The sequence below is a fragment of the Balaenoptera acutorostrata genome, chromosome 15 (genome assembly GCF_949987535.1).
Source record: "Balaenoptera acutorostrata chromosome 15, mBalAcu1.1, whole genome shotgun sequence".
NCBI classification, from domain to species: Eukaryota; Metazoa; Chordata; class Mammalia; order Artiodactyla; family Balaenopteridae; genus Balaenoptera; species Balaenoptera acutorostrata.
In genome coordinates this window covers 3,947,868-3,953,867 of record NC_080078.1, presented here as the reverse complement: position 1 = coordinate 3,953,867, position 6,000 = coordinate 3,947,868, and positions in this window count along the sequence as shown.

The window sequence follows — 6,000 nt, the reverse complement described above, 5'->3', positions numbered from 1 at the left end:
GAGCTCCGAGGGCACACGCCCTGCCTGCCCGAGCCTGCACGCAGGAAGTGCTCAATGTGCGGACGGCTCCTCCCTGGCTCCTGCCGCCCTCTTAAATCCTCACTGCCCCCCAGTAAGCTCTCAGGAGAGTGGGCAGGTGGGAGGGAAGAAAGACAGAAGCAACAAAGTTGTTACAAGCGTGCATTCCATTCATTAATTCCAGCTGCTGCAGTCTCAGCTGACACCAGAGCGGAGGAGCGGACGGCAGGGGGCTGAGAGGGAAGGGAGGGCCAGCAGTGCCCCACTCCCCTGAATCCCCTTGTTTCAGCATCATGTCCTGCACTCCAGGTACCGGACATCACCTCTGAAAGGTGGTATATTCAGCCCCATTTTACAGATGAGGAAACCTGGCCCCCGGGAAGCGGAGGCCCAGGGCTCCCTCCCTCCGCAGCCTGGCTGGCCTTCGCAGGGACAGCTTGGCAGATTGAATTGTCCAAAGGCAGCCGCCGCAATTCTTCAGGCCGCGGGCTGAGCCCCGACTGGATGGAGACGGTCATGAAATTCACCTGCTCTGACCAGCCAGCCATGTAAGTGCAGTCACGTGACCCCCTTCTGGCAAATGGGACGTGAGGCAAAGTTGAGCAGGGGTGAGGGGGAGGTTTTCCTGCCCTGGTAAAAAGAGGGAGAAGCAGTGGAAGTAGTTTTGCTCCTTCCTTCCTGTCTTAGGACATTGTCTTAGCTCGGGTTCCCCAGAGGCAGACCCCGAGACAAGGGTTTGAGGGCAAGTGAGGGAACCCCTGTAGGGAAGTGGGAGGTGAAGCAGGAATAAAAAAGGGCCAATAAAAGGAGGGTTAGGGAGCAGGTGACCGCCGTGGGCAACCAGTGCCCAAGCCCCCTGGGAGACAGCGAAGAGTACACACCTCCAGCTCTGCCACCCAGGGGCGAGGGAGCAGGACATTGGTCTGATCGACTAACTCCCGTCCGTCAAGGTGTTCATCCCCACCCAGTCAAGCTGTGGGTGCTGAGAAAGCCCTCAGATGTGCTGATGCTGGCAGTTGGAAGTTCAACTGGACCAACGTACACCGAAATGGTAAGGATAACGAGACGTGGGATAGAATGTCTGGAACTTCAGCAACCATCTTTTGACTGTGAGGCAGTGGCCAGGAGAATAGCATTGAAGTCGGAGGTGAATAAGCTGCTGATCTAACCTACCTCTGTTCCCCTGACCCAGGCTTCTTGTTATGTGAGAGCGTCAGTGCCTTTTTTGCTTAAGTTGTTTTTTTTTTTAAGTAACTTAGACTTTATTTATTTATTTATTTATTTTTACCATCTCTATTGGAGTATAATTGCTTTACAATGGTGTGTTAGGCTTAAGTTGTTGTTAGTCGAGTTTTCTGTTACTTGTAGCTGAAAGCATCCCAAAGGATAAAGAGAGGCTCCGAAAGGGTAGAGGCCTGCCAGGAAGGTTCTCTTGCCCCAGATCTCGTGTAACATTCTCACCCCCTGGGCGCCCTTGGAGGACTTCCTTTCGTTGCCCAACTCTGATTCCCCACCATGGTCACCCCACAGGGGCTGGGGGCATGGAAGATGCCTTCCAGATGAGGACGAGCTTCTTTGGTCTCTGTGGCTTCCTTCTTTTCCTTAGCCGGCTGCCTACAGCTGCTCAGCATGGACGTGACCTCCATGGGGTCACACCTGTGAGGCACCTGCCACGGGCCCCAAATGCCTGTTCTCACGCACACCCTGTTTCGACACAGGCTTGGGCCGCATCCTGAGGACCTCTCCTCCCTGGCTGAGCCCAGCCCCCAGCTTGGGGCTGGCTTGTCTGGGTGAGGATCAGGGTGGCATTCACAGTACTTACAGCCGGCAGAAGTCAGTCAGAGGAGACAGAGCCTGGGCTGGTGCCCCCGGGGCCCGTGCGGGGCCAGGTGTCCGTCCTTCAGCTGCTGGGGAGTCTGGAGGTCCCGGGGAGGGCCAAGGTACTGGCAGGTTGAAGGGGCTCGGGCAGCAGCTCTCCACAGCCTGGCTCGGGAGTATTTTAAAAATTTAACCATTGGTTTGCTTGGACCCCATGAGCTGCCTGTGGTTGAGGGCAGAGGCTGGGGTCATCTTGTGCAGGAGCAAGCTTGGTCCTTCCTGCGTGTGGCAGGTGCACCCACCTGTGTGCCTGAGAGCCTCCCCCTCCCCCCACAGGAGAACTTCCGGGTACCATGTGGCACCTGGAGGCCGAGCGGAATATGGCCATTCCTGCCCCAAGACACCCACAGTCGTCGGGCATGGGACACAGGGGTCCAGGATGGGACGGGGCAGTGAGGGGCCCTGGGAGGCCAGAGGAGGCACCCACAGAGGAGGGGGAGCCTGAACTCAGAACCATCCGAAGAATGCTTTTGTGGGTTGAATTATGTCTCTCCCAAAAAAGGTATGTTGAAGTCCTAATCCCCCCACCCCTGTTACCGGTGACTGTGACCTTATTTGGGAGTAGGGTCTTTGCAGAGACCATGGAGCTAAGATGAGGTCATTAGGGTGGGCCCTGATTCAGTGTGACTGGTGTCCTTGGAGGAAGAGGAAGAGGCAGAAACACGGGAAGACCATGTGATGGGAGAGGCCGAGGTTGGAGTGATGCAGGCGTAAGCCCAGGAGCACCAAGGGGCGTCGGGCATGCCCAGAAGTGGGGGGAGAGGCAGGAAAGGGCCCCTTGCAGGTTTCAGAGGGAGCAGGACCTGCTGACCCCTTGAGCTCGGACTCCTGGCCTCCAGGCTGTGAGCGAGCGCACTTCTGTGGCTGGAAGCCCCCCAGCGCGTGGGACTAAGTTACGGCAGCCCCTGGACGCTGGCCCAGATGTGCAGGGCGGGCTGGGCAGAGGTGGGGGCTGCTCTGGAGTGACCTCCACTGGCTTCTCTGGGGAGCAGGTGTGTGAGCACGCACGTGTGTGCACGTGGGTCTCGGCTGTGCTCTGGGAAGGCTCAGGTTCTCCGCGTGATGTTTAAATACCAACATCAAAGCAGCCTGAGAGGAGCCAGGCGGTCAGGGCTGCAGACAAAATAAAAGCCTCGTGGCTGCTATTGAAGCCAGGCCCCTGGCCGACCTGTCCTGGCCCCAGCGCCCTGCGTGTGAGACGCTGTGGGCTGGGCAGGTCGTGGTGGGCGTGGCCGTGGAGAGAGCCGCGGGTGGGGGCGTGTCTCTACCAGGAGCGCTGCCACTGGGGCCGGTGAGAGACCCCCAACCCCGAAGGTGTCAGCTTTATGGCTGGCTTTCTCTCCAGGATGCTGGCCCATCAGACTGGCGTGCATTTGCCCAGCCAGGGAGTGGGTGGAAGGCACTCGGCCTGGCCTGGCCACCCTCCACCCATGTTCAGCATTAGCCCACACTGGGCCCAGCGGCTGTTCTGGTTACGATGGCTATGCTACCAATTGGTACAAGACGTAGCAGCTCAGTACTGTTTTTTTTTTTTTTAATTTATTTTTAAAAATTTTGGCTGTGTTGGGTCTTCATTGCCGTGCGCGGGCTTCTCACTGCGGTGGCTTCTCTTGTTGCGGAGCGCGGGCTCTAGGCACGCGGGCTCAGTAGTTGTGGCACACAGGCTCAGTAGTTGTGGCTCGCGGGCTCTAGAGCGCAGGCTCAGTAGTTGTGGCGCACGGGCTTAGTTGCTCCGCGGCATGTGGGATCTTCCCAGACCAGGGCTCGAACCCGTGTCCCCTGCACTGGCAGGTGGATTCTTAACTACTGCGCCACCACGGAAGTCCCTCAGCACTGTCTTTATTTAGCTCAGGATTTTGCGAGTCAGGAAATCAGGAAGATGCTCAGCTGGGCAGCTCCTGGCCTGGGGTCTCTCGCGCGGTCACGAGGTGCGGGTCATCTCAGAGCTTGGCAGGCCTGGATCCAGGAAGGCCTGTGGTGCTGGCAGGTGACGCTGGCGGAGGCCTGTGACTGCTTTTGGTCAGAGCGGTCATAGGCCTGTCTTGGTTCAGAGTGCGGACTCACATTCCACCTTTTGACGGGGTCGTGTTTTAAAACTGACACTGGCCACAAAGAACGTCCCCACGTGGGGACGGCCGTTTGCATTGGCCCGCGTTCTTGGGTTGGCTGGGTCCCTGCCTACCTTCCCGGCCACACTCCAAGCTCCTCTGGGTGGAGAGTCTGGTGAATGTGAGCTGGGAAGAGCAGATCTCAGGAGGCTGGTCCAGCTGGAATTGTGCTGGACCAGTTTCCTGTGGCTGCCCGAACAAGTTATCACAAAGTGAGTGGCTTAAAACAGGAGACATTTATCCTCTCACAATCCTAGAGGCCAGAAGTCCTAAATCAAGAAGTCGGCAGGGGGACTTCCCTGGTGGGACAGTGGATGAGAATCCGTGCTCCCGATGCAGGGGGCCGGGGTTCGATCCCTGGTCGGGGAACTAGATCCCACACGCATGTTGTAACCAAGAGTTCGCATGCCACAACTAAGGAGCCCGTGCACTGCAACAAAGGAGCCTGCCTGCTGCAACTAAGACCCAGTGCAACCAAATAAATAAATAAATATTAAAAAAGAAAAAAGAAGTCGGCAGGGCTGTGCTCCCTCTGAAGGCTCTCCCAGCTTCTGGTGGCAGCCGGAGCCCCTTGGCTGGTAGGTGCATCACAGTGGGGGGATACTCTTCAGCCTAGGAAGTTGCTGAGGTGCCCCCTGCCTTCTACCCCCTGGCGCCCAGGAGGTAACTGACTTGCTTCTCGACTATAGGTGTTTCAGGGACCCCACCTCAGTGCCTGCCAAGTAATTTCCCTGGAGAATCCTCTGGTTCCTAGCTCCTCGGCTGGGGCCAAGTGAGATAAGCTGGGGAGCAGGTGAGATAATGATAAGGCAAAGCTCGGCCAAGCCTCGGGCCTTTGCCCAGGCCGCGTCCTCCTCCTGGGGAGCCCTTTCCCTGTTTGTTTTCTGCAACCACCTTCTAGGGCCACTCAGACCTTGGTTCAGGGGGTGTTACAGGCTGAGTTGTGTCCCCCCAGAATGCAAAGGTTGGAGTCCTAACCTCCGGTACCTCAATATGACTATATTTGGAGAGGGGACCTTTAATGGGGTAATGAAGGTACAATGAGTTCTTTAGGGTGGACCCTAATCCAGTATGACTGGTATCCTTTTAAGAAGAGATTAGGACCCAGATGCACACAGAAGGCCGACCACGTAAAGACACAGAGAGAAGACGGCCATCTACAAGCCAAGGAGAGAGGCCTCAGAAGACACTAGCCCCACCGACACTTTCATCTTGGACTATCAGCTTCCAGGTTGTGAGAAGTAAGTTTCCGTTGTTTAAGCTGCCCAGTGTGTGGTATTTGTTACAGCAACCTGAGCAAACTAATGCAAGAGTGTTGGGAAAAAATGAGATGGATCTGGATACACAGACAAGAAAAGGCATTCTTCATCTCTTTTGGAGGTCTGGCAGGTGCAGAACAAACCCACAGACCCCGTCTGTAGGTCTAGGCCAAGAGAAAGATCAGGAAGGGCCCACACTGTGATCAGCAGAGACCCCAGGGTCCCTCCCTTATTCTACATACTCCTGTTGGAAGTTTTTTTTTTTTTTTTGGCTGCGTTGGGTCTTTGTAGCTGCGCGCGGGCTTTCTCTAGTTGCGATGAGCGGGGGCTACTCTTCGCTGCGGTGCGCGGGCTTCTCACAGCACGGCTTCTCTTGTTGCGGAGCACGGGCTCTAGGCGCTCGGGCTTCAGTAGTTGTGGCACACGGGCTCAGTAGTTGTGGCGCACAGGCTTAGTTGCTCCATGGCATGTGGGAACTTCCCGGACCAGGGCTTGAACCCATGTCCCTTGCATTGGCAGGCAGATTCTTAACCACTGTGCCACCAGGGAAGCCCTCCTGTTGGAAGTTTTTACAGAAGCACATGTGACATTGTAATTGAAAATGAACACAATTAAAAAATGCTGCATCCTGGTGGTCTAGTGCTTAGGATTCTGGGCTTTCACTGCCGTGGCCTGGGTTCAATCCCTGGTCAAGGAACAGTCCCACTAGCCATGCGGTGCAGCCAAAAAAAAAAGCT